General features: G+C 47.6%; 6 non-coding genes and 70 pseudogenes across 6 annotated transcripts; all 76 read left to right on the top strand.

Moving 5' to 3' along the window:
• Positions 1 to 67: 67 nt before the first annotated feature.
• LOC143796577 (U2 spliceosomal RNA) lies at positions 68 to 241 on the top strand (annotated as a pseudogene).
• A 176-nt stretch (positions 242 to 417) lies between these two features.
• LOC143795484 (U2 spliceosomal RNA) lies at positions 418 to 591 on the top strand (annotated as a pseudogene).
• A 176-nt stretch (positions 592 to 767) lies between these two features.
• On the top strand, positions 768 to 958 carry LOC143794725 (U2 spliceosomal RNA). The gene has a single exon (XR_013220430.1). It is a non-coding gene; the product is annotated as a U2 spliceosomal RNA (small nuclear RNA).
• A 159-nt stretch (positions 959 to 1,117) lies between these two features.
• LOC143794349 (U2 spliceosomal RNA) lies at positions 1,118 to 1,291 on the top strand (annotated as a pseudogene).
• A 175-nt stretch (positions 1,292 to 1,466) lies between these two features.
• Positions 1,467 to 1,641, top strand: LOC143794597 (U2 spliceosomal RNA; annotated as a pseudogene).
• A 175-nt stretch (positions 1,642 to 1,816) lies between these two features.
• On the top strand, positions 1,817 to 1,990 carry LOC143794500 (U2 spliceosomal RNA; annotated as a pseudogene).
• Positions 1,991 to 2,166: 176 nt separating this feature from the next.
• Positions 2,167 to 2,340, top strand: LOC143795483 (U2 spliceosomal RNA; annotated as a pseudogene).
• A 176-nt stretch (positions 2,341 to 2,516) lies between these two features.
• On the top strand, positions 2,517 to 2,690 carry LOC143795793 (U2 spliceosomal RNA; annotated as a pseudogene).
• A 176-nt stretch (positions 2,691 to 2,866) lies between these two features.
• Positions 2,867 to 3,040, top strand: LOC143794675 (U2 spliceosomal RNA; annotated as a pseudogene).
• A 176-nt stretch (positions 3,041 to 3,216) lies between these two features.
• On the top strand, positions 3,217 to 3,390 carry LOC143796027 (U2 spliceosomal RNA; annotated as a pseudogene).
• Positions 3,391 to 3,566: 176 nt separating this feature from the next.
• Positions 3,567 to 3,718, top strand: LOC143796745 (U2 spliceosomal RNA; annotated as a pseudogene).
• A 198-nt stretch (positions 3,719 to 3,916) lies between these two features.
• Positions 3,917 to 4,098, top strand: LOC143794314 (U2 spliceosomal RNA). The gene has a single exon (XR_013220416.1). It is a non-coding gene; the product is annotated as a U2 spliceosomal RNA (small nuclear RNA).
• A 168-nt stretch (positions 4,099 to 4,266) lies between these two features.
• On the top strand, positions 4,267 to 4,418 carry LOC143795683 (U2 spliceosomal RNA; annotated as a pseudogene).
• A 198-nt stretch (positions 4,419 to 4,616) lies between these two features.
• LOC143794181 (U2 spliceosomal RNA) lies at positions 4,617 to 4,790 on the top strand (annotated as a pseudogene).
• Positions 4,791 to 4,966: 176 nt separating this feature from the next.
• On the top strand, positions 4,967 to 5,140 carry LOC143797028 (U2 spliceosomal RNA; annotated as a pseudogene).
• Positions 5,141 to 5,316: 176 nt separating this feature from the next.
• Positions 5,317 to 5,490, top strand: LOC143795946 (U2 spliceosomal RNA; annotated as a pseudogene).
• A 176-nt stretch (positions 5,491 to 5,666) lies between these two features.
• On the top strand, positions 5,667 to 5,818 carry LOC143795721 (U2 spliceosomal RNA; annotated as a pseudogene).
• A 198-nt stretch (positions 5,819 to 6,016) lies between these two features.
• Positions 6,017 to 6,190, top strand: LOC143795482 (U2 spliceosomal RNA; annotated as a pseudogene).
• A 176-nt stretch (positions 6,191 to 6,366) lies between these two features.
• On the top strand, positions 6,367 to 6,540 carry LOC143797208 (U2 spliceosomal RNA; annotated as a pseudogene).
• A 176-nt stretch (positions 6,541 to 6,716) lies between these two features.
• LOC143794289 (U2 spliceosomal RNA) lies at positions 6,717 to 6,890 on the top strand (annotated as a pseudogene).
• A 176-nt stretch (positions 6,891 to 7,066) lies between these two features.
• LOC143795792 (U2 spliceosomal RNA) lies at positions 7,067 to 7,240 on the top strand (annotated as a pseudogene).
• A 176-nt stretch (positions 7,241 to 7,416) lies between these two features.
• On the top strand, positions 7,417 to 7,590 carry LOC143794674 (U2 spliceosomal RNA; annotated as a pseudogene).
• A 176-nt stretch (positions 7,591 to 7,766) lies between these two features.
• On the top strand, positions 7,767 to 7,940 carry LOC143795907 (U2 spliceosomal RNA; annotated as a pseudogene).
• Positions 7,941 to 8,116: 176 nt separating this feature from the next.
• On the top strand, positions 8,117 to 8,268 carry LOC143795743 (U2 spliceosomal RNA; annotated as a pseudogene).
• A 198-nt stretch (positions 8,269 to 8,466) lies between these two features.
• LOC143794313 (U2 spliceosomal RNA) lies at positions 8,467 to 8,648 on the top strand. The gene has a single exon (XR_013220415.1). It is a non-coding gene; the product is annotated as a U2 spliceosomal RNA (small nuclear RNA).
• Positions 8,649 to 8,816: 168 nt separating this feature from the next.
• LOC143795682 (U2 spliceosomal RNA) lies at positions 8,817 to 8,968 on the top strand (annotated as a pseudogene).
• A 198-nt stretch (positions 8,969 to 9,166) lies between these two features.
• Positions 9,167 to 9,340, top strand: LOC143794180 (U2 spliceosomal RNA; annotated as a pseudogene).
• Positions 9,341 to 9,516: 176 nt separating this feature from the next.
• On the top strand, positions 9,517 to 9,690 carry LOC143795945 (U2 spliceosomal RNA; annotated as a pseudogene).
• Positions 9,691 to 9,866: 176 nt separating this feature from the next.
• LOC143795720 (U2 spliceosomal RNA) lies at positions 9,867 to 10,018 on the top strand (annotated as a pseudogene).
• Positions 10,019 to 10,216: 198 nt separating this feature from the next.
• Positions 10,217 to 10,390, top strand: LOC143795481 (U2 spliceosomal RNA; annotated as a pseudogene).
• Positions 10,391 to 10,566: 176 nt separating this feature from the next.
• On the top strand, positions 10,567 to 10,740 carry LOC143797137 (U2 spliceosomal RNA; annotated as a pseudogene).
• Positions 10,741 to 10,916: 176 nt separating this feature from the next.
• Positions 10,917 to 11,090, top strand: LOC143794094 (U2 spliceosomal RNA; annotated as a pseudogene).
• A 176-nt stretch (positions 11,091 to 11,266) lies between these two features.
• Positions 11,267 to 11,440, top strand: LOC143795480 (U2 spliceosomal RNA; annotated as a pseudogene).
• Positions 11,441 to 11,616: 176 nt separating this feature from the next.
• LOC143795791 (U2 spliceosomal RNA) lies at positions 11,617 to 11,790 on the top strand (annotated as a pseudogene).
• Positions 11,791 to 11,966: 176 nt separating this feature from the next.
• LOC143794657 (U2 spliceosomal RNA) lies at positions 11,967 to 12,140 on the top strand (annotated as a pseudogene).
• Positions 12,141 to 12,316: 176 nt separating this feature from the next.
• On the top strand, positions 12,317 to 12,490 carry LOC143795889 (U2 spliceosomal RNA; annotated as a pseudogene).
• Positions 12,491 to 12,666: 176 nt separating this feature from the next.
• On the top strand, positions 12,667 to 12,840 carry LOC143795906 (U2 spliceosomal RNA; annotated as a pseudogene).
• A 176-nt stretch (positions 12,841 to 13,016) lies between these two features.
• Positions 13,017 to 13,168, top strand: LOC143795742 (U2 spliceosomal RNA; annotated as a pseudogene).
• A 198-nt stretch (positions 13,169 to 13,366) lies between these two features.
• Positions 13,367 to 13,518, top strand: LOC143795740 (U2 spliceosomal RNA; annotated as a pseudogene).
• Positions 13,519 to 13,716: 198 nt separating this feature from the next.
• Positions 13,717 to 13,898, top strand: LOC143794311 (U2 spliceosomal RNA). Its single transcript, XR_013220414.1, has one exon. It is a non-coding gene; the product is annotated as a U2 spliceosomal RNA (small nuclear RNA).
• Positions 13,899 to 14,066: 168 nt separating this feature from the next.
• Positions 14,067 to 14,218, top strand: LOC143795681 (U2 spliceosomal RNA; annotated as a pseudogene).
• A 198-nt stretch (positions 14,219 to 14,416) lies between these two features.
• LOC143801364 (U2 spliceosomal RNA) lies at positions 14,417 to 14,588 on the top strand (annotated as a pseudogene).
• A 178-nt stretch (positions 14,589 to 14,766) lies between these two features.
• LOC143797027 (U2 spliceosomal RNA) lies at positions 14,767 to 14,940 on the top strand (annotated as a pseudogene).
• A 176-nt stretch (positions 14,941 to 15,116) lies between these two features.
• LOC143794594 (U2 spliceosomal RNA) lies at positions 15,117 to 15,268 on the top strand (annotated as a pseudogene).
• A 198-nt stretch (positions 15,269 to 15,466) lies between these two features.
• Positions 15,467 to 15,640, top strand: LOC143795479 (U2 spliceosomal RNA; annotated as a pseudogene).
• A 176-nt stretch (positions 15,641 to 15,816) lies between these two features.
• LOC143795478 (U2 spliceosomal RNA) lies at positions 15,817 to 15,990 on the top strand (annotated as a pseudogene).
• Positions 15,991 to 16,166: 176 nt separating this feature from the next.
• On the top strand, positions 16,167 to 16,340 carry LOC143794709 (U2 spliceosomal RNA; annotated as a pseudogene).
• Positions 16,341 to 16,516: 176 nt separating this feature from the next.
• LOC143794673 (U2 spliceosomal RNA) lies at positions 16,517 to 16,690 on the top strand (annotated as a pseudogene).
• A 176-nt stretch (positions 16,691 to 16,866) lies between these two features.
• Positions 16,867 to 17,040, top strand: LOC143795905 (U2 spliceosomal RNA; annotated as a pseudogene).
• A 176-nt stretch (positions 17,041 to 17,216) lies between these two features.
• Positions 17,217 to 17,368, top strand: LOC143795739 (U2 spliceosomal RNA; annotated as a pseudogene).
• A 198-nt stretch (positions 17,369 to 17,566) lies between these two features.
• On the top strand, positions 17,567 to 17,748 carry LOC143794310 (U2 spliceosomal RNA). Its single transcript, XR_013220413.1, has one exon. It is a non-coding gene; the product is annotated as a U2 spliceosomal RNA (small nuclear RNA).
• Positions 17,749 to 17,916: 168 nt separating this feature from the next.
• On the top strand, positions 17,917 to 18,068 carry LOC143795680 (U2 spliceosomal RNA; annotated as a pseudogene).
• A 198-nt stretch (positions 18,069 to 18,266) lies between these two features.
• Positions 18,267 to 18,438, top strand: LOC143801363 (U2 spliceosomal RNA; annotated as a pseudogene).
• Positions 18,439 to 18,616: 178 nt separating this feature from the next.
• Positions 18,617 to 18,790, top strand: LOC143797026 (U2 spliceosomal RNA; annotated as a pseudogene).
• A 176-nt stretch (positions 18,791 to 18,966) lies between these two features.
• On the top strand, positions 18,967 to 19,140 carry LOC143795944 (U2 spliceosomal RNA; annotated as a pseudogene).
• Positions 19,141 to 19,316: 176 nt separating this feature from the next.
• Positions 19,317 to 19,468, top strand: LOC143795719 (U2 spliceosomal RNA; annotated as a pseudogene).
• A 198-nt stretch (positions 19,469 to 19,666) lies between these two features.
• On the top strand, positions 19,667 to 19,840 carry LOC143795477 (U2 spliceosomal RNA; annotated as a pseudogene).
• A 176-nt stretch (positions 19,841 to 20,016) lies between these two features.
• On the top strand, positions 20,017 to 20,190 carry LOC143797136 (U2 spliceosomal RNA; annotated as a pseudogene).
• Positions 20,191 to 20,366: 176 nt separating this feature from the next.
• On the top strand, positions 20,367 to 20,540 carry LOC143794093 (U2 spliceosomal RNA; annotated as a pseudogene).
• A 176-nt stretch (positions 20,541 to 20,716) lies between these two features.
• LOC143795476 (U2 spliceosomal RNA) lies at positions 20,717 to 20,890 on the top strand (annotated as a pseudogene).
• Positions 20,891 to 21,066: 176 nt separating this feature from the next.
• On the top strand, positions 21,067 to 21,240 carry LOC143795475 (U2 spliceosomal RNA; annotated as a pseudogene).
• A 176-nt stretch (positions 21,241 to 21,416) lies between these two features.
• LOC143794584 (U2 spliceosomal RNA) lies at positions 21,417 to 21,590 on the top strand (annotated as a pseudogene).
• Positions 21,591 to 21,766: 176 nt separating this feature from the next.
• LOC143795738 (U2 spliceosomal RNA) lies at positions 21,767 to 21,918 on the top strand (annotated as a pseudogene).
• Positions 21,919 to 22,116: 198 nt separating this feature from the next.
• Positions 22,117 to 22,298, top strand: LOC143794309 (U2 spliceosomal RNA). The gene has a single exon (XR_013220412.1). It is a non-coding gene; the product is annotated as a U2 spliceosomal RNA (small nuclear RNA).
• Positions 22,299 to 22,466: 168 nt separating this feature from the next.
• On the top strand, positions 22,467 to 22,618 carry LOC143795679 (U2 spliceosomal RNA; annotated as a pseudogene).
• A 198-nt stretch (positions 22,619 to 22,816) lies between these two features.
• On the top strand, positions 22,817 to 22,990 carry LOC143794179 (U2 spliceosomal RNA; annotated as a pseudogene).
• A 176-nt stretch (positions 22,991 to 23,166) lies between these two features.
• Positions 23,167 to 23,340, top strand: LOC143794177 (U2 spliceosomal RNA; annotated as a pseudogene).
• Positions 23,341 to 23,516: 176 nt separating this feature from the next.
• On the top strand, positions 23,517 to 23,690 carry LOC143797078 (U2 spliceosomal RNA; annotated as a pseudogene).
• Positions 23,691 to 23,866: 176 nt separating this feature from the next.
• On the top strand, positions 23,867 to 24,040 carry LOC143795943 (U2 spliceosomal RNA; annotated as a pseudogene).
• A 176-nt stretch (positions 24,041 to 24,216) lies between these two features.
• On the top strand, positions 24,217 to 24,368 carry LOC143795693 (U2 spliceosomal RNA; annotated as a pseudogene).
• Positions 24,369 to 24,566: 198 nt separating this feature from the next.
• LOC143794092 (U2 spliceosomal RNA) lies at positions 24,567 to 24,740 on the top strand (annotated as a pseudogene).
• Positions 24,741 to 24,916: 176 nt separating this feature from the next.
• Positions 24,917 to 25,090, top strand: LOC143794687 (U2 spliceosomal RNA; annotated as a pseudogene).
• A 176-nt stretch (positions 25,091 to 25,266) lies between these two features.
• Positions 25,267 to 25,440, top strand: LOC143795790 (U2 spliceosomal RNA; annotated as a pseudogene).
• A 176-nt stretch (positions 25,441 to 25,616) lies between these two features.
• On the top strand, positions 25,617 to 25,790 carry LOC143794672 (U2 spliceosomal RNA; annotated as a pseudogene).
• Positions 25,791 to 25,966: 176 nt separating this feature from the next.
• Positions 25,967 to 26,140, top strand: LOC143795903 (U2 spliceosomal RNA; annotated as a pseudogene).
• Positions 26,141 to 26,316: 176 nt separating this feature from the next.
• Positions 26,317 to 26,468, top strand: LOC143795678 (U2 spliceosomal RNA; annotated as a pseudogene).
• Positions 26,469 to 26,639: the final 171 nt, after the last annotated feature.

Here is a 26,639-nt window from a genome sequence, read left to right as displayed (position 1 = left end):
CTATGTCTCCACAGTGGGTGTCGGTTGTAGGCCTTGGTGCGGCCCAAGTGGCAAACCATTTCTGATCATCTCTTCTCGGCCAAATGGCTCAAGATCAAGCGTAGTGTCTGTTCTTATTAGTTTAATATCTGATACGTCCCCTATTTGAGGACCATATATTAAATGGATTTTTGGAACAGGGAGCTGGAAATGGAGCTTGCTTTGTCACACGGAACCTTCACGGGGATGGAGGGTGTGGTTATGCAGATTCAAAATGCGTTGCGCACAGCTTGAACACATGCACACCGCAGAACTGTCATCGACAGAGCATCCAGAGTTTCTGGAAATGTCTTCCCTGCGGCAATCTTTTGCTACATCTCCACAGTGGGTGTCGGTTGTAGGCCTTGGTGCGGCCCAAGTGGCAAACCATTTCTGATCATCTCTTCTCGGCCAAATGGCTCAAGATCAAGCGTAGTGTCTGTTCTTATTAGTTTAATATCTGATACGTCCCCTATTTGGGGACCATATATTAAATGGATTTTTGGAACAGGGAGCTGGAAATGGAGCTTGCTTTGTCACACGGAACCTTCACGGGGATGGAGGGTGTGGTTATGCAGATTCAAAACGCGTTGCGCACAGCTTGAACACATGCACACCGCAGAACTGTCATCGATAGAGCATCCAGAGTTTCTGGAAATGTCTTCCCTGCGGCAATCTTTTGCTACGTCTCCACAGTGGGTGTCGGTTGTAGGCCTTGGTGCGGCCCAAGTGGCAAACCATTTCTGATCATCTCTTCTCGGCCAAATGGCTCAAGATCAAGCGTAGTGTCTGTTCTTATTAGTTTAATATCTGATACGTCCCCTATTTGGGGACCATATATTAAATGGATTTTTGGAACAGGGAGCTGGAAATGGAGCTTGCTTTGTCACACGGAATCTTCACGGGGATGGAGGGTGTGGTTATGCAGATTCAAAACGCGTTGCGCACAGCTTGAACACATGCACACCGCAGAACTGTCATCGATAGAGCATCCAGAGTTTCTGGAAATGCCTTCCCTGCGGCAATCTTTTGCTACGTCTCCACAGTGGGTGTCGGTTGTAGGCCTTGGTGCGGCCCAAGTGGCAAACCATTTCTGATCATCTCTTCTCGGCCAAATGGCTCAAGATCAAGCGTAGTGTCTGTTCTTATTAGTTTAATATCTGATACGTCCCCTATTTGGGGACCATATATTAAATTGATTTTTGGAACAGGGAGCTGGAATTGGAGCTTGCTTTGTCACACGGAACCTTCACGGGGATGGAGGGTGTGGTTATGCAGATTCAAAACGCGTTGCGCACAGCTTGAACACATGCACACCGCAGAACTGTCATCGACAGAGCATCCAGAGTTTCTGGAAATGTCTTCCCTGCGGCAATCTTTTGCTACGTCTCCACAGTGGGTGTCGGTTGTAGGCCTTGGTGCGGCCCAATGGCAAACCATTTCTGATCATCTCTTCTCGGCCAAATGGCTCAAGATCAAGCGTAGTGTCTGTTCTTATTAGTTTAATATCTGATACGTCCCCTATTTGGGGACCATATATTAAATGGATTTTTGGAACAGGGAGCTGGAAATGGAGCTTGCTTTGTCACACGGAACCTTCACTGGGATGGAGGGTGTGGTTATGCAGATTCAAAACGCGTTGCGCACAGCTTGAACACATGCACACCGCAGAACTGTCATCGACAGAGCATCCAGAGTTTCTGGAAATGTCTTCCCTGCGGCAATCTTTTGCTACGTCTCCACAGTGGGTGTCGGTTGTAGGCCTTGGTGCGGCCCAAGTGGCAAAACATTTCTGATCATCTCTTCTCGGCCAAATGGCTCAAGATCAAGCGTAGTGTCTGTTCTTATTAGTTTAATATCTGATACGTCCCCTATTTGGGGACCATATATTAAATTGATTTTTGGAACAGGGAGCTGGAAATGGAGCTTGCTTTGTCACACGGAACCTTCACGGGGATGGAGGGTGTGGTTATGCAGATTCAAAACGCGTTGCGCACAGCTTGAACACATGCACACCGCAGAACTGTCATCGATAGAGCATCCAGAGTTTCTGGAAATGTCTTCCCTGCGGCAATCTTTTGCTACGTCTCCACAGTGGGTGTCGGTTGTAGGCCTTGGTGCGGCCCAAGTGGCAAACCATTTCTGATCATCTCTTCTCGGCCAAATGGCTCAAGATCAAGCGTAGTGTCTGTTCTTATTAGTTTAATATCTGATACGTCCCCTATTTGGGGACCATATATTAAATGGATTTTTGGAACAGGGAGCTGGAAATGGAGCTTGCTTTGTCACACGGAACCTTCACGGGGATGGAGGGTGTGGTTATGCAGATTCAAAACGCGTTGCGCACAGCTTGAACACATGCACACCGCAGAACTGTCATCGACAGAGCATCCAGAGTTTCTGGAAATGTCTTCCCTGCGGCAATCTTTTGCTACGTCTCCACAGTGGGTGTCGGTTGTAGGCCTTGGTGCGGCCCAAGTGGCAAACCATTTCTGATCATCTCTTCTCGGCCAAATGGCTCAAGATCAAGCGTAGTGTCTGTTCTTATTAGTTTAATAGCTGATACGTCCCCTATTTGGGGACCATATATTAAATGGATTTTTGGAACAGGGAGCTGGAAATGGAGCTTGCTTTGTCACACGGAACCTTCACGGGGATGGAGGGTGTGGTTATGCAGATTCAAAACACGTTGCGCACAGCTTGAACACATGCACACCGCAGAACTGTCATCGACAGAGCATCCAGAGTTTCTGGAAATGTCTTCCCTGCGGCAATCTTTTGCTACATCTCCACAGTGGGTGTCGGTTGTAGGCCTTGGTGCGGCCCAAGTGGCAAACCATTTCTGATCATCTCTTCTCGGCCAAATGGCTCAAGATCAAGCGTAGTGTCTGTTCTTATTAGTTTAATATCTGATACGTCCCCTATTTGGGGACCATATATTAAATGGATTTTTGGAACAGGGAGCTGGAAATGGAGCTTGCTTTGTCACACGGAACCTTCATGGGGATGGAGGGTGTGGTTATGCAGATTCAAAATGCGTTGCGCACAGCTTGAACACATGCACACCGCAGAACTGTCATCGACAGAGCATCCAGAGTTTCTGGAAATGTCTTCCCTGCGGCAATCTTTTGCTACGTCTCCACAGTGGGTGTCGGATGTAGGCCTTGGTGCGGCCCAAGTGGCAAACCATTTCTGATCATCTCTTCTCGGCCAAATGGCTCAAGATCAAATGTAGTGTCTGTTCTTATTAGTTTAATATCTGATACGTCCCCTATTTGGGGACCATATATTAACTGGATTTTTGAAACAGGGAGCTGGAAATGGAGCTTGCTTTGTCACGCGGAACCTTCACGGGGATGGAGGGTGTGGTTATGCAGATTCAAAACGCGTTGCGCACAGCTTGAACACATGCACACCGCAGAACTGTCATCGATAGAGCATCCAGAGTTTCTGGAAATGTCTTCCCTGCGGCAATCTTTTGCTACGTCTCCACAGTTGGTGTCGGTTGTAGGCCTTGGTGCGGCCCAAGTGGCAAACCATTTCTGATCATCTCTTCTCGGCCAAATTGCTCAAGATCAAGCGTAGTGTCTGTTCTTATTAGTTTAATATCTGATACGTCCCCTATTCGGGGACCATATATTAAATTGATTTTTGGAACAGGGAGCTGGAAATGGAGCTTGCTTTGTCACACAGAACCTTTACGGGGATGGAGGGTGTGGTTATGCAGATTCAAAATGCGTTGCGCACAGCTTGAACACATGCACACCGTAGAACTGTCATCGACAGAGCATCCAGAGTTTCTGGAAATGTCTTCCCTGCGGCAATCTTTTGCTACGTCTCCACAGTGGGTGTCGGTTGTAGGCCTTGGTGCGGCCCAAGTGGCAAACCATTTCTGATCATCTCTTCTCGGCCAAATGGCTCAAGATCAAGCGTAGTGTCTGTTCTTATTAGTTTAATATCTGATACGTCCCCTATTTGGGGACCATATATTAAATGGATTTTTGGAACAGGGAGCTGGAAATGGAGCTTGCTTTGTCACACGTAACCTTCACGAGGATGGAGGGTGTGGTTATGCAGATTCAAAACGCGTTGCGCACAGCTTGAACACATGCACACCGCAGAACTGTCATCGACAGAGCATCCAGAGTTTCTGGAAATGTCTTCCCTGCGGCAATCTTTTGCTACAACTCCACAGTGGGTGTCGGTTGTAGGCCTTGGTGCGGCCCAAGTGGCAAACCATTTCTGATCATCTCTTCTCGGCCAAATGGCTCAAGATCAAGCGTAGTGTCTGTTCTTATTAGTTTAATATCTGATACGTCCCCTATTTGGGGACCATATATTAAATGGATTTTTGGAACAGGGAGCTGGAAATGGAGCTTGCTTTGTCACACGGAACCTTCACGGGGATGGAAGGTGTGGTTATGCAGATTCAAAACGCGTTGCGCACAGCTTGAACACATGCACACCGCAGAACTGTCATCGACAGAGCATCCAGAGTTTCTGGAAATGTCTTCCCTGCGGCAATCTTTTGCTACGTCTCCACAGTGGGTGTCGGTTGTAGGCCTTGGTGCGGCCCAAGTGGCAAACCATTTCTGATCATCTCTTCTCGGCCAAATGGCTCAAGATCAAGTGTAGTGTCTGTTCTTATTAGTTTAATATCTGATACGTCCCCTATTTGGGGACCATATATTAAATGGATTTTTGGAACAGGGAGCTGGAAATGGAGCTTGCTTTGTCACACGGAACCTTCACGGGGATGGAGGGTGTGGTTATGCAGATTCAAAACGCGTTGCGCACAGCTTGAACACATGCACACCGCAGAACTGTCATCGACAGAGCATCCAGAGTTTCTGGAAATGTCTTCCCTGCGGCAATCTTTTGCTAGGTCTCCACAGTGGGTGTCGGTTGTAGGCCTTGGTGCGGCCCAAGTGGCAAACCATTTCTGATCATCTCTTATCGGCCAAATGGCTCAAGATCAAGCGTAGTGTCTGTTCTTATTAGTTTAATATCTGATACGTCCCCTATTTGGGGACCATATATTAAATGGATTTTTGGAACAGGGAGCTGGAAATGGAGCTTGCTTTGTCACACGGAACCTTCATGGGGATGGAGGGTGTGGTTATGCAGATTCAAAACGCGTTGCGCACAGCTTGAACACATGCACACCGCAGAACTGTCATCGACAGAGCATCTAGAATTTCTGGAAATGTCTTCCATGCGGCAATCTTTTGCTACGTCTCCACAGTGGGTGTCGGTTGTAGGCCTTGGTGCGGCCCAAGTGGCAAACCATTTCTGATCATCTCTTCTCGGCCAAATGGCTCAAGATCAAGCATAGTGTCTGTTCTTATTAGTTTAATATCTGATACGTCCCCTATTTGGGGACCATATATTAAATGGATTTTTGGAACAGGGAGCTGGAAATGGAGCTTGCTTTGTCGCACGGAACCTTCACGGGGATGGAGGGTGTGATTATGCAGATTCAAAACGCGTTGCGCACAGCTTTAACTCATGCACACCGCAGAACTGTCATCGACAGAGCATCCAGAGTTTCTAGAAATGTATTCCATGCGGCAATCTTTTGCTACGTCTCCACAGTGGGTGTCAGTTGTAGGCCTTGGTGCGGCCCAAGTGGCAAACCATTTCTGATCATCTTTTCTCGGCCAAATGGCTCAAGATCAAGCGTAGTGTCTGTTCTTATTAGTTTAATATCTGATACGTCCCCTATTTGGGGACCATATATTAAATGGATTTTTGGAACAGGAGGCTGGAAATGGAGCTTGCTTTGTCACACGGAACCTTCACGGGGATGGAGGGTGTGGTTAGGCAGATTCAAAACGCGTTGCGCACAGCTTGAACACATGCACACCGCAGAACTGTCATCAACAGAGCATCCAGAGTTTCTGGAAATGTCTTCCCTGTGGCAATCTTTTGCTACGTCTCCACAGTGGGTGTCGGTTGTAGGCCTTGGTGCGGCCCAAGTGGCAAACCATTTCTGATAATCTCTTCTCGGCCAAATGGCTCAAGATCAAGCGTAGTGTCTGTTCTTATTAGTTTAATATCTGATACGTCCCCTATTTGGGGACCATATATTAAATGGATTTTTGGAACAGGGAGCTGGAAATGGAGCTTGCTTTGTCACACGGAACCTTCACGGGGATGGAGGGTGTGGTTATGCAGATTCAAAACGCGTTGCGCACAGCTTGAACACATGCACACCGCAGAACTGTCATCGATAGAGCATCCAGAGTTTCTGGAAAAGTCTTCCCTGCGGCAATCTTTTGCTACATCTCCACAGTGGGTGTCGGTTGTAGGCCTTGGTGCGGCCCAAGTGGCAAACCATTTCTGATCATCTCTTATCTGCCAAATGGCTCAAGATCAAGCGTAGTGTCTGTTCTTATTAGTTTAATATCTGATACGTCCCCTATTTGGGGACCATATATTAAATGGATTTTTGGAACAGGGAGCTGGAAATGGAGCTTGCTTTGTCACACGGAACCTTCACGGGGATGGAGGGTGTGGTTATGCAGATTCAAAACGCGTTGCGCACAGCTTGAGCACATGCACACCACAGAACAGTCATCGACAGAGCATCCAGAGTTTCTGGAAATGTCTTCCATGCGGCAATCTTTTGCTATGTCTCCACAGTGGGTGTCGGTTGTAGGCCTTGGTGCGGCCCAAGTGGCAAACCATTTCTGATCATCTCTTCTCGGCCAATTGGCTCAAGATCAAGCGTAGTGTCTGTTCTTATTAGTTTAATATCTGATACGTCCCCTATTTGGGGACCATATATTAAATGGATTTTTGGAACAGGGAGCTGGAAATGGAGCTTGCTTTGTCACACGGAACCTTCACGGGGATGGAGGGTGTGGTTATGCAGATTCAAAACGCGTTGCGCACAGCTTGAACACATGCACACCGCAGAACTGTCATCGACAGAGCATCCAGAGTTTCTGGAAATGTCTTCCCTGCGGCAATCTTTTGCTACGTCTCCACAGTGGGTGTCGGTTGTAGGCCTTGGTGCGGCCCAAGTGGCAAACCATTTCTGATCATCTCTTCTCGGCCAAATGGCTCAAGATCAAGCGTAGTGTCTGTTCTTATTAGTTTAATAGCTGATACGTCCCCTATTTGGGGACCATATATTAAATGGATTTTTGGAACAGGGAGCTGGAAATGGAGCTTGCTTTGTCACACGGAACCTTCACGGGGATGGAGGGTGTGGTTATGCAGATTCAAAACGCGTTGCGCACAGCTTGAACACATGCACACCGCAGAACTGTCATCGACAGAGCATCCAGAGTTTCTGGAAATGTCTTCCCTGCGGCAATCTTTTGCTACATCTCCACAGTGGGTGTCGGTTGTAGGCCTTGGTGCGGCCCAAGTGGCAAACCATTTCTGATCATCTCTTCTCGGCCAAATGGCTCAAGATCAAGCGTAGTGTCTGTTCTTATTAGTTTAATATCTGATACGTCCCCTATTTGGGGACCATATATTAAATGGATTTTTGGAACAGGGAGCTGGAAATGGAGCTTGCTTTGTCACACGGAACCTTCATGGGGATGGAGGGTGTGGTTATGCAGATTCAAAATGCGTTGCGCACAGCTTGAACACATGCACACCGCAGAACTGTCATCGACAGAGCATCCAGAGTTTCTGGAAATGTCTTCCCTGCGGCAATCTTTTGCTACGTCTCCACAGTGGGTGTCGGATGTAGGCCTTGGTGCGGCCCAAGTGGCAAACCATTTCTGATCATCTCTTCTCGGCCAAATGGCTCAAGATCAAATGTAGTGTCTGTTCTTATTAGTTTAATATCTGATACGTCCCCTATTTGGGGACCATATATTAACTGGATTTTTGGAACAGGGAGCTGGAAATGGAGCTTGCTTTGTCACGCGGAACCTTCACGGGGATGGAGGGTGTGGTTATGCAGATTCAAAACGCGTTGCGCACAGCTTGAACACATGCACACCGCAGAACTGTCATCGATAGAGCATCCAGAGTTTCTGGAAATGTCTTCCCTGCGGCAATCTTTTGCTACGTCTCCACAGTTGGTGTCGGTTGTAGGCCTTGGTGCGGCCCAAGTGGCAAACCATTTCTGATCATCTCTTCTCGGCCAAATGGCTCAAGATCAAGCGTAGTGTCTGTTCTTATTAGTTTAATATCTGATACGTCCCCTATTCGGGGACCATATATTAAATGGATTTTTGGAACAGGGAGCTGGAAATGGAGCTTGCTTTGTCACACAGAACCTTTACGGGGATGGAGGGTGTGGTTATGCAGATTCAAAATGCGTTGCGCACAGCTTGAACACATGCACACCGTAGAACTGTCATCGACAGAGCATCCAGAGTTTCTGGAAATGTCTTCCCTGCGGCAATCTTTTGCTACGTCTCCACAGTGGGTGTCGGTTGTAGGCCTTGGTGCGGCCCAAGTGGCAAAACATTTCTGATCATCTCTTCTCGGCCAAATGGCTCAAGATCAAGCGTAGTGTCTGTTCTTATTAGTTTAATATCTGATACGTCCCCTATTTGGGGACCATATATTAAATGGATTTTTGGAACAGGGAGCTGGAAATGGAGCTTGCTTTGTCACACGTAACCTTCACGAGGATGGAGGGTGTGGTTATGCAGATTCAAAACGCGTTGCGCACAGCTTGAACACATGCACACCGCAGAACTGTCATCGACAGAGCATCCAGAGTTTCTGGAAATGTCTTCCCTGCGGCAATCTTTTGCTACAACTCCACAGTGGGTGTCGGTTGTAGGCCTTGGTGCGGCCCAAGTGGCAAACCATTTCTGATCATCTCTTCTCGGCCAAATGGCTCAAGATCAAGCGTAGTGTCTGTTCTTATTAGTTTAATATCTGATACGTCCCCTATTTGGGGACCATATATTAAATGGATTTTTGGAACAGGGAGCTGGAAATGGAGCTTGCTTTGTCACACGGAACCTTCACGGGGATGGAAGGTGTGGTTATGCAGATTCAAAACGCGTTGCGCACAGCTTGAACACATGCACACCGCAGAACTGTCATCGACAGAGCATCCAGAGTTTCTGGAAATGTCTTCCCTGCGGCAATCTTTTGCTACGTCTCCACAGTGGGTGTCGGTTGTAGGCCTTGGTGCGGCCCAAGTGGCAAACCATTTCTGATCATCTCTTCTCGGCCAAATGGCTCAAGATCAAGTGTAGTGTCTGTTCTTATTAGTTTAATATCTGATACGTCCCCTATTTGGGGACCATATATTAAATGGATTTTTGGAACAGGGAGCTGGAAATGGAGCTTGCTTTGTCACACGGAACCTTCACGGGGATGGAGGGTGTGGTTATGCAGATTCAAAACGCGTTGCGCACAGCTTGAACACATGCACACCGCAGAACTGTCATCGACAGAGCATCCAGAGTTTCTGGAAATGTCTTCCCTGCGGCAATCTTTTGCTACGTCTCCACAGTGGGTGTCGGTTGTAGGCCTTGGTGCGGCCCAAGTGGCAAACCATTTCTGATCATCTCTTCTCGGCCAAATGGCTCAAGATCAAGCATAGTGTCTGTTCTTATTAGTTTAATATCTGATACGTCCCCTATTTGGGGACCATATATTAAATGGATTTTTGGAACAGGGAGCTGGAAATGGAGCTTGCTTTGTCGCACGGAACCTTCACGGGGATGGAGGGTGTGATTATGCAGATTCAAAACGCGTTGCGCACAGCTTTAACTCATGCACACCGCAGAACTGTCATCGACAGAGCATCCAGAGTTTCTAGAAATGTATTCCATGCGGCAATCTTTTGCTACGTCTCCACAGTGGGTGTCAGTTGTAGGCCTTGGTGCGGCCCAAGTGGCAAACCATTTCTGATCATCTTTTCTCGGCCAAATGGCTCAAGATCAAGCGTAGTGTCTGTTCTTATTAGTTTAATATCTGATACGTCCCCTATTTGGGGACCATATATTAAATGGATTTTTGGAACAGGAGGCTGGAAATGGAGCTTGCTTTGTCACACGGAACCTTCACGGGGATGGAGGGTGTGGTTAGGCAGATTCAAAACGCGTTGCGCACAGCTTGAACACATGCACACCGCAGAACTGTCATCAACAGAGCATCCAGAGTTTCTGGAAATGTCTTCCCTGTGGCAATCTTTTGCTACGTCTCCACAGTGGGTGTCGGTTGTAGGCCTTGGTGCGGCCCAAGTGGCAAACCATTTCTGATAATCTCTTCTCGGCCAAATGGCTCAAGATCAAGCGTAGTGTCTGTTCTTATTAGTTTAATATCTGATACGTCCCCTATTTGGGGACCATATATTAAATGGATTTTTGGAACAGGGAGCTGGAAATGGAGCTTGCTTTGTCACACGGAACCTTCACGGGGATGGAGGGTGTGGTTATGCAGATTCAAAACGCGTTGCGCACAGCTTGAACACATGCACACCGTAGAACTGTCATCGATAGAGCATCCAGAGTTTCTGGAAAAGTCTTCCCTGCGGCAATCTTTTGCTACATCTCCACAGTGGGTGTCGGTTGTAGGCCTTGGTGCGGCCCAAGTGGCAAACCATTTCTGATCATCTCTTATCGGCCAAATGGCTCAAGATCAAGCGTAGTGTCTGTTCTTATTAGTTTAATATCTGATACGTCCCCTATTTGGGGACCATATATTAAATGGATTTTTGGAACAGGGAGCTGGAAATGGAGCTTGCTTTGTCACACGGAACCTTCACGGGGATGGAGGGTGTGGTTATGCAGATTCAAAACGCGTTGCGCACAGCTTGAACACATGCACACCACAGAACAGTCATCGACAGAGCATCCAGAGTTTCTGGAAATGTCTTCCATGCGGCAATCTTTTGCTATGTCTCCACAGTGGGTGTCGGTTGTAGGCCTTGGTGCGGCCCAAGTGGCAAACCATTTCTGATCATCTCTTCTCGGCCAATTGGCTCAAGATCAAGCGTAGTGTCTGTTCTTATTAGTTTAATATCTGATACGTCCCCTATTTGGGGACCATATATTAAATGGATTTTTGGAACAGGGAGCTGGAAATGGAGCTTGCTTTGTCGCACGGAACCTTCACGGGGATGGAGGGTGTGGTTATGCAGATTCAAAACGCGTTGCGCACAGCTTGAACTCATGCACACCGCAGAACTGTCATCGACAGAGCATCCAGAGTTTCTGGAAATGTCTTCCATGCGGCAATCTTTTGTTACGTCTCCACAGTGGGTGTCGGTTGTAGGCCTTGGTGCGGCCCAAGTTGCAAACCATTTCTGATCATCTCTTCTCGGCCAAATGGCTCAAGATCAAGCGTAGTGTCTGTTCTTATTAGTTTAATATCTGATACGTCCCCTATTTGGGGACCATATATTAAATGGATTTTTGGAACAGGGAGCTGGAAATGGAGCTTGCTTTGTCACACGGAACCTTCACGGGGATGGAGGGTGTGGTTATGCAGATTCAAAACGCGTTGCGCACAGCTTGAACACATGCACACCGCAGAATTGTCATCGACAGAGCATCCAGAGTTTCTGGAAATGTCTTCCCTGCGGCAATCTTTTGCTACGTCTCCACAGTGGGTGTCGGTTGTAGGCCTTGGTGCGGCCCAAGTGGCAAACCATTTCTGATCATCTCTTCTCGGCCAAATGGCTCAAGATCAAGCGTAGTGTCTGTTCTTATTAGTTTAATAGCTGATACGTCCCCTATTTGGGGACCATATATTAAATGGATTTTTGGAACAGGGAGCTGGAAATGGAGCTTGCTTTGTCACACGGAACCTTCACGGGGATGGAGGGTGTGGTTATGCAGATTCAAAACGCGTTGCGCACAGCTTGAACACATGCACACCGCAGAACTGTCATCGACAGAGCATCCAGAGTTTCTGGAAATGTCTTCCCTGCGGCAATCTTTTGCTACATCTCCACAGTGGGTGTCGGTTGTAGGCCTTGGTGCGGCCCAAGTGGCAAACCATTTCTGATCATCTCTTCTCGGCCAAATGGCTCAAGATCAAGCGTAGTGTCTGTTCTTATTAGTTTAATATCTGATACGTCCCCTATTTGGGGACCATATATTAAATGGATTTTTGGAACAGGGAGCTGGAAATGGAGCTTGCTTTGTCACACGGAACCTTCATGGGGATGGAGGGTGTGGTTATGCAGATTCAAAATGTGTTGCGCACAGCTTGAACACATGCACACCGCAGAACTGTCATCGACAGAGCATCCAGAGTTTCTGGAAATGTCTTCCCTGCGGCAATCTTTTGCTACGTCTCCACAGTGGGTGTCGGATGTAGGCCTTGGTGCGGCCCAAGTGGCAAACCATTTCTGATCATCTCTTCTCGGCCAAATGGCTCAAGATCAAATGTAGTGTCTGTTCTTATTAGTTTAATATCTGATACGTCCCCTATTTGGGGACCATATATTAACTGGATTTTTGGAACAGGGAGCTGGAAATGGAGCTTGCTTTGTCACGCGGAACCTTCACGGGGATGGAGGGTGTGGTTATGCAGATTCAAAATGTGTTGCGCACAGCTTGAACACATGCACACCGCAGAACTGTCATCGACAGAGCATCCAGAGTTTCTGGAAATGTCTTCCCTGCGGCAATCTTTTGCTACGTCTCCACAGTGGGTGTCAGATGTAGGCCTTGGTGCGGCCCAAGTGGCAAACCATTTCTGATCATCTCTTCTCGGCCAAATGGCTCAAGATCAAATGTAGTGTCTGTTCTTATTAGTTTAATATCTGATACGTCCCCTATTTGGGGACCATATATTAACTGGATTTTTGGAACAGGGAGCTGGAAATGGAGCTTGCTTTGTCACGCGGAACCTTCACGGGGATGGAGGGTGTGGTTATGCAGATTCAAAACGCGTTGCGCACAGCTTGAACACATGCACACCGCAGAACTGTCATCGATAGAGCATCCAGAGTTTCTGGAAATGTCTTCCCTGCGGCAATCTTTTGCTACGTCTCCACAGTTGGTGTCGGTTGTAGGCCTTGGTGCGGCCCAAGTGGCAAACCATTTCTGATCATCTCTTCTCGGCCAAATGGCTCAAGATCAAGCGTAGTGTCTGTTCTTATTAGTTTAATATCTGATACGTCCCCTATTCGGGGACCATATATTAAATGGATTTTTGGAACAGGGAGCTGGAAATGGAGCTTGCTTTGTCACACAGAACCTTTACGGGGATGGAGGGTGTGGTTATGCAGATTCAAAATGCGTTGCGCACAGCTTGAACACATGCACACCGTAGAACTGTCATCGACAGAGCATCCAGAGTTTCTGGAAATGTCTTCCCTGCGGCAATCTTTTGCTACGTCTCCACAGTGGGTGTCGGTTGTAGGCCTTGGTGCGGCCCAAGTGGCAAACCATTTCTGATCATCTCTTCTCGGCCAAATGGCTCAAGATCAAGCGTAGTGTCTGTTCTTATTAGTTTAATATCTGATACGTCCCCTATTCGGGGACCATATATTAAATGGATTTTTGGAACAGGGAGCTGGAAATGGAGCTTGCTTTGTCACACAGAACCTTTACGGGGATGGAGGGTGTGGTTATGCAGATTCAAAATGCGTTGCGCACAGCTTGAACACATGCACACCGTAGAACTGTCATCGACAGAGCATCCAGAGTTTCTGGAAATGTCTTCCCTGCGGCAATCTTTTGCTACGTCTCCACAGTGGGTGTCGGTTGTAGGCCTTGGTGCGGCCCAAGTGGCAAACCATTTCTGATCATCTCTTCTCGGCCAAATGGCTCAAGATCAAGCGTAGTGTCTGTTCTTATTAGTTTAATATCTGATACGTCCCCTATTTGGGGACCATATATTAAATGGATTTTTGGAACAGGGAGCTGGAAATGGAGCTTGCTTTGTCACACGTAACCTTCACGAGGATGGAGGGTGTGGTTATGCAGATTCAAAACGCGTTGCGCACAGCTTGAACACATGCACACCGCAGAACTGTCATCGACAGAGCATCCAGAGTTTCTGGAAATGTCTTCCCTGCGGCAATCTTTTGCTACAACTCCACAGTGGGTGTCGGTTGTAGGCCTTGGTGCGGCCCAAGTGGCAAACCATTTCTGATCATCTCTTCTCGGCCAAATGGCTCAAGATCAAGCGTAGTGTCTGTTCTTATTAGTTTAATATCTGATACGTCCCCTATTTGGGGACCATATATTAAATGGATTTTTGGAACAGGGAGCTGGAAATGGAGCTTGCTTTGTCACACGGAACCTTCACGGGGATGGAAGGTGTGGTTATGCAGATTCAAAACGCGTTGCGCACAGCTTGAACACATGCACACCGCAGAACTGTCATCGACAGAGCATCCAGAGTTTCTGGAAATGTCTTCCCTGCGGCAATCTTTTGCTACGTCTCCACAGTGGGTGTCGGTTGTAGGCCTTGGTGCGGCCCAAGTGGCAAACCATTTCTGATCATCTCTTCTCGGCCAAATGGCTCAAGATCAAGTGTAGTGTCTGTTCTTATTAGTTTAATATCTGATACGTCCCCTATTTGGGGACCATATATTAAATGGATTTTTGGAACAGGGAGCTGGAAATGGAGCTTGCTTTGTCACACGCAACCTTCACGGGGATGGAGGGTGTGGTTATGCAGATTCAAAACGCGTTGCGCACAGCTTGAACACATGCACACCGCAGAACTGTCATCGACAGAGCATCCAGAGTTTCTGGAAATGTCTTCCCTGCGGCAATCTTTTGCTAGGTCTCCACAGTGGGTGTCGGTTGTAGGCCTTGGTGCGGCCCAAGTGGCAAACCATTTCTGATCATCTCTTATCGGCCAAATGGCTCAAGATCAAGCGTAGTGTCTGTTCTTATTAGTTTAATATCTGATACGTCCCCTATTTGGGGACCATATATTAAATGGATTTTTGGAACAGGGAGCTGGAAATGGAGCTTGCTTTGTCACACGGAACCTTCATGGGGATGGAGGGTGTGGTTATGCAGATTCAAAACGCGTTGCGCACAGCTTGAACACATGCACACCGCAGAACTGTCATCGACAGAGCATCCAGAGTTTCTGGAAATGTCTTCCCTGCGGCAATCTTTTGCTACGTCTCCACAGTGGGTGTCGGATGTAGGCCTTGGTGCGGCCCAAGTGGCAAACCATTTCTGATCATCTCTTCTCGGCCAAATGGCTCAAGATCAAATGTAGTGTCTGTTCTTATTAGTTTAATATCTGATACGTCCCCTATTTGGGGACCATATATTAAATGGATTTTTGGAACAGGAGGCTGGAAATGGAGCTTGCTTTGTCACACGGAACCTTCACGGGGATGGAGGGTGTGGTTAGGCAGATTCAAAACGCGTTGCGCACAGCTTGAACACATGCACACCGCAGAACTGTCATCAACAGAGCATCCAGAGTTTCTGGAAATGTCTTCCCTGTGGCAATCTTTTGCTACGTCTCCACAGTGGGTGTCGGTTGTAGGCCTTGGTGCGGCCCAAGTGGCAAACCATTTCTGATCATCTCTTCTCGGCCAAATGGCTCAAGATCAAGCGTAGTGTCTGTTCTTATTAGTTTAATATCTGATACGTCCCCTATTTGGGGACCATATATTAAATGGATTTTTGGAACAGGGAGCTGGAAATGGAGCTTGCTTTGTCACACGGAACCTTCACGGGGATGGAGGGTGTGGTTATGCAGATTCAAAACGCGTTGCGCACAGCTTGAACACATGCACACCGCAGAACTGTCATCGATAGAGCATCCAGAGTTTCTGGAAATGTCTTCCCTGCGGCAATCTTTTGCTACGTCTCCACAGTGGGTGTCGGTTGTAGGCCTTGGTGCGGCCCAAGTGGCAAACCATTTCTGATCATCTCTTCTCGGCCAAATGGCTCAAGATCAAGCGTAGTGTCTGTTCTTATTAGTTTAATATCTGATACGTCCCCTATTTGGGGACCATATATTAAATGGATTTTTGGAACAGGGAGCTGGAAATGGAGCTTGCTTTGTCACACGGAACCTTCACGGGGATGGAGGGTGTGGTTATGCAGATTCAAAACGCGTTGCGCACAGCTTGAACACATGCACACCGCAGAACTGTCATCGACAGAGCATCCAGAGTTTCTGGAAATGTCTTCCCTGCGGCAATCTTTTGCTACGTCTCCACAGTGGGTGTCGGTTGTAGGCCTTGGTGCGGCCCAAGTGGCAAACCATTTCTGATCATCTCTTCTCGGCCAAATGGCTCAAGATCAAGCGTAGTGTCTGTTCTTATTAGTTTAATAGCTAATACGTCCCCTATTTGGGGACCATATATTAAATGGATTTTTGGAACAGGGAGCTGGAAATGGAGCTTGCTTTGTCACACGGAACCTTCACGGGGATGGAGGGTGTGGTTATGCAGATTCAAAACACGTTGCGCACAGCTTGAACACATGCACACCGCAGAACTGTCATCGACAGAGCATCCAGAGTTTCTGGAAATGTCTTCCCTGCGGCAATCTTTTGCTACATCTCCACAGTGGGTGTCGGTTGTAGGCCTTGGTGCGGCCCAAGTGGCAAACCATTTCTGATCATCTCTTCTCGGCCAAATGGCTCAAGATCAAGCGTAGTGTCTGTTCTTATTAGTTTAATATCTGATACGTCCCCTATTTGGGGACCATATATTAAATGGATTTTTGGAACAGGGAGCTGGAAATGGAGCTTGCTTTGTCACACGGAACCTTCATGGGGATGGAGGGTGTGGTTATGCAGATTCAAAATGCGTTGCGCACAGCTTGAACACATGCACACCGCAGAACTGTCATCGACAGAGCATCCAGAGTTTCTGGAAATGTCTTCCCTGCGGCAATCTTTTGCTACGTCTCCACAGTGGGTGTCGGATGTAGGCCTTGGTGCGGCCCAAGTGGCAAACCATTTCTGATCATCTCTTCTCGGCCAAATGGCTCAAGATCAAATGTAGTGTCTGTTCTTATTAGTTTAATATCTGATACGTCCCCTATTTGGGGACCATATATTAACTGGATTTTTGGAACAGGGAGCTGGAAATGGAGCTTGCTTTGTCACGCGGAACCTTCACGGGGATGGAGGGTGTGGTTATGCAGATTCAAAACGCGTTGCGCACAGCTTGAACACATGCACACCGCAGAACTGTCATCGATAGAGCATCCAGAGTTTCTGGAAATGTCTTCCCTGCGGCAATCTTTTGCTACGTCTCCACAGTTGGTGTCGGTTGTAGGCCTTGGTGCGGCCCAAGTGGCAAACCATTTCTGATCATCTCTTCTCGGCCAAATGGCTCAAGATCAAGCGTAGTGTCTGTTCTTATTAGTTTAATATCTGATACGTCCCCTATTCGGGGACCATATATTAAATGGATTTTTGGAACAGGGAGCTGGAAATGGAGCTTGCTTTGTCACACAGAACCTTTACGGGGATGGAGGGTGTGGTTATGCAGATTCAAAATGCGTTGCGCACAGCTTGAACACATGCACACCGTAGAACTGTCATCGACAGAGCATCCAGAGTTTCTGGAAATGTCTTCCCTGCGGCAATCTTTTGCTACGTCTCCACAGTGGGTGTCGGTTGTAGGCCTTGGTGCGGCCCAAGTGGCAAACCATTTCTGATCATCTCTTCTCGGCCAAATGGCTCAAGATCAAGCGTAGTGTCTGTTCTTATTAGTTTAATATCTGATACGTCCCCTATTTGGGGACCATATATTAAATGGATTTTTGGAACAGGGAGCTGGAAATGGAGCTTGCTTTGTCACACGTAACCTTCACGAGGATGGAGGGTGTGGTTATGCAGATTCAAAACGCGTTGCGCACAGCTTGAACACATGCACACTGCAGAACTGTCATCGACAGAGCATCCAGAGTTTCTGGAAATGTCTTCCCTGCGGCAATCTTTTGCTACAACTCCACAGTGGGTGTCGGTTGTAGGCCTTGGTGCGGCCCAAGTGGCAAACCATTTCTGATCATCTCTTCTCGGCCAAATGGCTCAAGATCAAGCGTAGTGTCTGTTCTTATTAGTTTAATATCTGATACGTCCCCTATTTGGGGACCATATATTAAATGGATTTTTGGAACAGGGAGCTGGAAATGGAGCTTGCTTTGTCACACGGAACCTTCACGGGGATGGAAGGTGTGGTTATGCAGATTCAAAACGCGTTGCGCACAGCTTGAACACATGCACACCGCAGAACTGTCATCGACAGAGCATCCAGAGTTTCTGGAAATGTCTTCCCTGCGGCAATCTTTTGCTACGTCTCCACAGTGGGTGTCGGTTGTAGGCCTTGGTGCGGCCCAAGTGGCAAACCATTTCTGATCATCTCTTCTCGGCCAAATGGCTCAAGATCAAGTGTAGTGTCTGTTCTTATTAGTTTAATATCTGATACGTCCCCTATTTGGGGACCATATATTAAATGGATTTTTGGAACAGGGAGCTGGAAATGGAGCTTGCTTTGTCACACGCAACCTTCACGGGGATGGAGGGTGTGGTTATGCAGATTCAAAACGCGTTGCGCACAGCTTGAACACATGCACACCGCAGAACTGTCATCGACAGAGCATCCAGAGTTTCTGGAAATGTCTTCCCTGCGGCAATCTTTTGCTAGGTCTCCACAGTGGGTGTCGGTTGTAGGCCTTGGTGCGGCCCAAGTGGCAAACCATTTCTGATCATCTCTTATCGGCCAAATGGCTCAAGATCAAGCGTAGTGTCTGTTCTTATTAGTTTAATATCTGATACGTCCCCTATTTGGGGACCATATATTAAATGGATTTTTGGAACAGGGAGCTGGAAATGGAGCTTGCTTTGTCACACGGAACCTTCATGGGGATGGAGGGTGTGGTTATGCAGATTCAAAACGCGTTGCGCACAGCTTGAACACATGCACACCGCAGAACTGTCATCGACAGAGCATCTAGAATTTCTGGAAATGTCTTCCATGCGGCAATCTTTTGCTACGTCTCCACAGTGGGTGTCGGTTGTAGGCCTTGGTGCGGCCCAAGTGGCAAACCATTTCTGATCATCTCTTCTCGGCCAAATGGCTCAAGATCAAGCATAGTGTCTGTTCTTATTAGTTTAATATCTGATACGTCCCCTATTTGGGGACCATATATTAAATGGATTTTTGGAACAGGGAGCTGGAAATGGAGCTTGCTTTGTCGCACGGAACCTTCACGGGGATGGAGGGTGTGATTATGCAGATTCAAAACGCGTTGCGCACAGCTTTAACTCATGCACACCGCAGAACTGTCATCGACAGAGCATCCAGAGTTTCTAGAAATGTATTCCATGCGGCAATCTTTTGCTACGTCTCCACAGTGGGTGTCAGTTGTAGGCCTTGGTGCGGCCCAAGTGGCAAACCATTTCTGATCATCTTTTCTCGGCCAAATGGCTCAAGATCAAGCGTAGTGTCTGTTCTTATTAGTTTAATATCTGATACGTCCCCTATTTGGGGACCATATATTAAATGGATTTTTGGAACAGGAGGCTGGAAATGGAGCTTGCTTTGTCACACGGAACCTTCACGGGGATGGAGGGTGTGGTTAGGCAGATTCAAAACGCGTTGCGCACAGCTTGAACACATGCACACCGCAGAACTGTCATCAACAGAGCATCCAGAGTTTCTGGAAATGTCTTCCCTGTGGCAATCTTTTGCTACGTCTCCACAGTGGGTGTCGGTTGTAGGCCTTGGTGCGGCCCAAGTGGCAAACCATTTCTGATAATCTCTTCTCGGCCAAATGGCTCAAGATCAAGCGTAGTGTCTGTTCTTATTAGTTTAATATCTGATACGTCCCCTATTTGGGGACCATATATTAAATGGATTTTTGGAACAGGGAGCTGGAAATGGAGCTTGCTTTGTCACACGGAACCTTCACGGGGATGGAGGGTGTGGTTATGCAGATTCAAAACGCGTTGCGCACAGCTTGAACACATGCACACCGCAGAACTGTCATCGATAGAGCATCCAGAGTTTCTGGAAAAGTCTTCCCTGCGGCAATCTTTTGCTACATCTCCACAGTGGGTGTCGGTTGTAGGCCTTGGTGCGGCCCAAGTGGCAAACCATTTCTGATCATCTCTTATCGGCCAAATGGCTCAAGATCAAGCGTAGTGTCTGTTCTTATTAGTTTAATATCTGATACGTCCCCTATTTGGGGACCATATATTAAATGGATTTTTGGAACAGGGAGCTGGAAATGGAGCTTGCTTTGTCACACGGAACCTTCACGGGGATGGAGGGTGTGGTTATGCAGATTCAAAACGCGTTGCGCACAGCTTGAACACATGCACACCACAGAACAGTCATCGACAGAGCATCCAGAGTTTCTGGAAATGTCTTCCATGCGGCAATCTTTTGCTATGTCTCCACAGTGGGTGTCGGTTGTAGGCCTTGGTGCGGCCCAAGTGGCAAACCATTTCTGATCATCTCTTCTCGGCCAATTGGCTCAAGATCAAGCGTAGTGTCTGTTCTTATTAGTTTAATATCTGATACGTCCCCTATTTGGGGACCATATATTAAATGGATTTTTGGAACAGGGAGCTGGAAATGGAGCTTGCTTTGTCGCACGGAACCTTCACGGGGATGGAGGGTGTGGTTATGCAGATTCAAAACGCGTTGCGCACAGCTTGAACTCATGCACACCGCAGAACTGTCATCGACAGAGCATCCAGAGTTTCTGGAAATGTCTTCCATGCGGCAATCTTTTGTTACGTCTCCACAGTGGGTGTCGGTTGTAGGCCTTGGTGCGGCCCAAGTTGCAAACCATTTCTGATCATCTCTTCTCGGCCAAATGGCTCAAGATCAAGCGTAGTGTCTGTTCTTATTAGTTTAATATCTGATACGTCCCCTATTTGGGGACCATATATTAAATGGATTTTTGGAACAGGGAGCTGGAAATGGAGCTTGCTTTGTCACACGGAACCTTCACGGGGATGGAGGGTGTGGTTATGCAGATTCAAAACGCGTTGCGCACAGCTTGAACACATGCACACCGCAGAACTGTCATCGACAGAGCATCCAGAGTTTCTGGAAATGTCTTCCCTGCGGCAATCTTTTGCTACGTCTCCACAGTGGGTGTCGGTTGTAGGCCTTGGTGCGGCCCAAGTGGCAAACCATTTCTGATCATCTCTTCTCGGCCAAATGGCTCAAGATCAAGCGTAGTGTCTGTTCTTATTAGTTTAATATCTGATACGTCCCCTATTTGGGGACCATATATTAAATGGATTTTTGGAACAGGGAGCTGGAAATGGAGCTTGCTTTGTCACACGGAACCTTCACGGGGATGGAGGGTGTGGTTATGCAGATTCAAAACGCGTTGCGCACAGCTTGAACACATGCACACCGCAGAACTGTCATCGACAGAGCATCCAGAGTTTCTGGAAATGTCTTCCCTGCGGCAATCTTTTGCTACATCTCCACAGTGGGTGTCGGTTGTAGGCCTTGGTGCGGCCCAAGTGGCAAACCATTTCTGATCATCTCTTCTCGGCCAAATGGCTCAAGATCAAGCGTAGTGTCTGTTCTTATTAGTTTAATATCTGATACGTCCCCTATTTGGGGACCATATATTAACTGGATTTTTGGAACAGGGAGCTGGAAATAGAGCTTGCTTTGTCACGCGGAACCTTCACGGGGATGGAGGGTGTGGTTATGCAGATTCAAAACGCGTTGCGCACAGCTTGAACACATGCACACCGCAGAACTGTCATCGATAGAGCATCCAGAGTTTCTGGAAATGTCTTCCCTGCGGCAATCTTTTGCTACGTCTCCACAGTTGGTGTCGGTTGTAGGCCTTGGTGCGGCCCAAGTGGCAAACCATTTCTGATCATCTCTTCTCGGCCAAATGGCTCAAGATCAAGCGTAGTGTCTGTTCTTATTAGTTTAATATCTGATACGTCCCCTATTCGGGGACCATATATTAAATGGATTTTTGGAACAGGGAGCTGGAAATGGAGCTTGCTTTGTCACACAGAACCTTTACGGGGATGGAGGGTGTGGTTATGCAGATTCAAAATGCGTTGCGCACAGCTTGAACACATGCACACCGTAGAACTGTCATCGACAGAGCATCCAGAGTTTCTGGAAATGTCTTCCCTGCGGCAATCTTTTGCTACGTCTCCACAGTGGGTGTCGGTTGTAGGCCTTGGTGCGGCCCAAGTGGCAAACCATTTCTGATCATCTCTTCTCGGCCAAATGGCTCAAGATCAAGCGTAGTGTCTGTTCTTATTAGTTTAATATCTGATACGTCCCCTATTTGGGGACCATATATTAAATGGATTTTTGGAACAGGGAGCTGGAAATGGAGCTTGCTTTGTCACACGTAACCTTCACGAGGATGGAGGGTGTGGTTATGCAGATTCAAAACGCGTTGCGCACAGCTTGAACACATGCACACCGCAGAACTGTCATCGACAGAGCATCCAGAGTTTCTGGAAATGTCTTCCCTGCGGCAATCTTTTGCTACAACTCCACAGTGGGTGTCGGTTGTAGGCCTTGGTGCGGCCCAAGTGGCAAACCATTTCTGATCATCTCTTCTCGGCCAAATGGCTCAAGATCAAGCGTAGTGTCTGTTCTTATTAGTTTAATATCTGATACGTCCCCTATTTGGGGACCATATATTAAATGGATTTTTGGAACAGGGAGCTGGAAATGGAGCTTGCTTTGTCACACGGAACCTTCACGGGGATGGAAGGTGTGGTTATGCAGATTCAAAACGCGTTGCGCACAGCTTGAACACATGCACACCGCAGAACTGTCATCGACAGAGCATCCAGAGTTTCTGGAAATGTCTTCCCTGCGGCAATCTTTTGCTACGTCTCCACAGTGGGTGTCGGTTGTAGGCCTTGGTGCGGCCCAAGTGGCAAACCATTTCTGATCATCTCTTCTCGGCCAAATGGCTCAAGATCAAGTGTAGTGTCTGTTCTTATTAGTTTAATATCTGATACGTCCCCTATTTGGGGACCATATATTAAATGGATTTTTGGAACAGGGAGCTGGAAATGGAGCTTGCTTTGTCACACGGAACCTTCACGGGGATGGAGGGTGTGGTTATGCAGATTCAAAACGCGTTGCGCACAGCTTGAACACATGCACACCGCAGAACTGTCATCGACAGAGCATCCAGAGTTTCTGGAAATGTCTTCCCTGCGGCAATCTTTTGCTACGTCTCCACAGTGGGTGTCGGTTGTAGGCCTTGGTGCGGCCCAAGTGGCAAACCATTTCTGATCATCTCTTCTCGGCCAAATGGCTCAAGATCAAGTGTAGTGTCTGTTCTTATTAGTTTAATATCTGATACGTCCCCTATTTGGGGACCATATATTAAATGGATTTTTGGAACAGGGAGCTGGAAATGGAGCTTGCTTTGTCACACGGAACCTTCACGGGGATGGAGGGTGTGGTTATGCAGATTCAAAACGCGTTGCGCACAGCTTGAACACATGCACACCGCAGAACTGTCATCGACAGAGCATCCAGAGTTTCTGGAAATGTCTTCCCTGCGGCAATCTTTTGCTAGGTCTCCACAGTGGGTGTTGGTTGTAGGCCTTGGTGCGGCCCAAGTGGCAAACCATTTCTGATCATCTCTTATCGGCCAAATGGCTCAAGATCAAGCGTAGTGTCTGTTCTTATTAGTTTAATATCTGATACGTCCCCTATTTGGGGACCATATATTAAATCGATTTTTGGAACAGGGAGCTGGAAATGGAGCTTGCTTTGTCACACGGAACCTTCATGGGGATGGAGGGTGTGGTTATGCAGATTCAAAACGCGTTGCGCACAGCTTGAACACATGCACACCGCAGAACTGTCATCGACAGAGCATCTAGAATTTCTGGAAATGTCTTCCATGCGGCAATCTTTTGCTACATCTCCACAGTGGGTGTCGGTTGTAGGCCTTGGTGCGGCCCAAGTGGCAAACCATTTCTGATCATCTCTTCTCGGCCAAATGGCTCAAGATCAAGCATAGTGTCTGTTCTTATTAGTTTAATATCTGATACGTCCCCTATTTGGGGACCATATATTAAATGGATTTTTGGAACAGGGAGCTGGAAATGGAGCTTGCTTTGTCGCACGGAACCTTCACGGGGATGGAGGGTGTGATTATGCAGATTCAAAACGCGTTGCGCACAGCTTTAACTCATGCACACCGCAGAACTGTCATCGACAGAGCATCCAGAGTTTCTAGAAATGTATTCCATGCGGCAATCTTTTGCTACGTCTCCACAGTGGGTGTCAGTTGTAGGCCTTGGTGCGGCCCAAGTGGCAAACCATTTCTGATCATCTTTTCTCGGCCAAATGGCTCAAGATCAAGCGTAGTGTCTGTTCTTATTAGTTTAATATCTGATACGTCCCCTATTTGGGGACCATATATTAAATGGATTTTTGGAACAGGAGGCTGGAAATGGAGCTTGCTTTGTCACACGGAACCTTCACGGGGATGGAGGGTGTGGTTATGCAGATTCAAAACGCGTTGCGCACAGCTTGAACACATGCACACCGCAGAACTGTCATCGACAGAGCATCCAGAGTTTCTGGAAATGTCTTCCCTGCGGCAATCTTTTGCTAGGTCTCCACAGTGGGTGTCGGTTGTAGGCCTTGGTGCGGCCCAAGTGGCAAACCATTTCTGATCATCTCTTCTCGGCCAATTGGCTCAAGATCAAGCGTAGTGTCTGTTCTTATTAGTTTAATATCTGATACGTCCCCTATTTGGGGACCATATATTAAATGGATTTTTGGAACAGGGAGCTGGAAATGGAGCTTGCTTTGTCGCACGGAACCTTCACGGGGATGGAGGGTGTGGTTATGCAGATTCAAAACGCGTTGCGCACAGCTTGAACTCATGCACACCGCAGAACTGTCATCGACAGAGCATCCAGAGTTTCTGGAAATGTCTTCCATGCGGCAATCTTTTGTTACGTCTCCACAGTGGGTGTCGGTTGTAGGCCTTGGTGCGGCCCAAGTTGCAAACCATTTCTGATCATCTCTTCTCGGCCAAATGGCTCAAGATCAAGCGTAGTGTCTGTTCTTATTAGTTTAATATCTGATACGTCCCCTATTTGGGGACCATATATTAAATGGATTTTTGGAACAGGGAGCTGGAAATGGAGCTTGCTTTGTCACACGGAACCTTCATGGGGATGGAGGGTGTGGTTATGCAGATTCAAAACGCGTTGCGCACAGCTTGAACACATGCACACCGCAGAACTGTCATCGACAGAGCATCCAGAGTTTCTGGAAATGTCTTCCCTGCGGCAATCTTTTGCTACGTCTCCACAGTGGGTGTCGGTTGTAGGCCTTGGTGCGGCCCAAGTGGCAAACCATTTCTGATCATCTCTTCTCGGCCAAATGGCTCAAGATCAAGCGTAGTGTCTGTTCTTATTAGTTTAATAGCTGATACGTCCCCTATTTGGGGACCATATATTAAATGGATTTTTGGAACAGGGAGCTGGAAATGGAGCTTGCTTTGTCACACGGAACCTTCACGGGGATGGAGGGTGTGGTTATGCAGATTCAAAACGCGTTGCGCACAGCTTGAACACATGCACACCGCAGAACTGTCATCGACAGAGCATCCAGAGTTTCTGGAAATGTCTTCCCTGCGGCAATCTTTTGCTACATCTCCACAGTGGGTGTCGGTTGTAGGCCTTGGTGCGGCCCAAGTGGCAAACCATTTCTGATCATCTCTTCTCGGCCAAATGGCTCAAGATCAAGCGTAGTGTCTGTTCTTATTAGTTTAATATCTGATACGTCCCCTATTTGGGGACCATATATTAAATGGATTTTTGGAACAGGGAGCTGGAAATGGAGCTTGCTTTGTCACACGGAACCTTCATGGGGATGGAGGGTGTGGTTATGCAGATTCAAAATGCGTTGCGCACAGCTTGAACACATGCACACCGCAGAACTGTCATCGACAGAGCATCCAGAGTTTCTGGAAATGTCTTCCCTGCGGCAATCTTTTGCTACGTCTCCACAGTGGGTGTCGGATGTAGGCCTTGGTGCGGCCCAAGTGGCAAACCATTTCTGATCATCTCTTCTCGGCCAAATGGCTCAAGATCAAATGTAGTGTCTGTTCTTATTAGTTTAATATCTGATACGTCCCCTATTTGGGGACCATATATTAACTGGATTTTTGGAACAGGGAGCTGGAAATGGAGCTTGCTTTGTCACGCGGAACCTTCACGGGGATGGAGGGTGTGGTTATGCAGATTCAAAACGCGTTGCGCACAGCTTGAACACATGCACACCGCAGAACTGTCATCGATAGAGCATCCAGAGTTTCTGGAAATGTCTTCCCTGCGGCAATCTTTTGCTACGTCTCCACAGTTGGTGTCGGTTGTAGGCCTTGGTGCGGCCCAAGTGGCAAACCATTTCTGATCATCTCTTCTCGGCCAAATGGCTCAAGATCAAGCGTAGTGTCTGTTCTTATTAGTTTAATATCTGATACGTCCCCTATTTGGGGACCATATATTAAATGGATTTTTGGAACAGGGAGCTGGAAATGGAGCTTGCTTTGTCACACGGAACCTTCACGGGGATGGAAGGTGTGGTTATGCAGATTCAAAACGCGTTGCGCACAGCTTGAACACATGCACACCGCAGATCTGTCATCGACAGAGCATCCAGAGTTTCTGGAAATGTCTTCCCTGCGGCAATCTTTTGCTACGTCTCCACAGTGGGTGTCGGTTGTAGGCCTTGGTGC

Source organism: Ranitomeya variabilis, chromosome 1 (assembly GCF_051348905.1).
Source record: "Ranitomeya variabilis isolate aRanVar5 chromosome 1, aRanVar5.hap1, whole genome shotgun sequence".
NCBI lineage: Eukaryota > Metazoa > Chordata > Amphibia > Anura > Dendrobatidae > Ranitomeya > Ranitomeya variabilis.
Note: the sequence above shows the minus strand (reverse complement) of the source record. Positions and strands in the feature narration are given on the sequence as shown.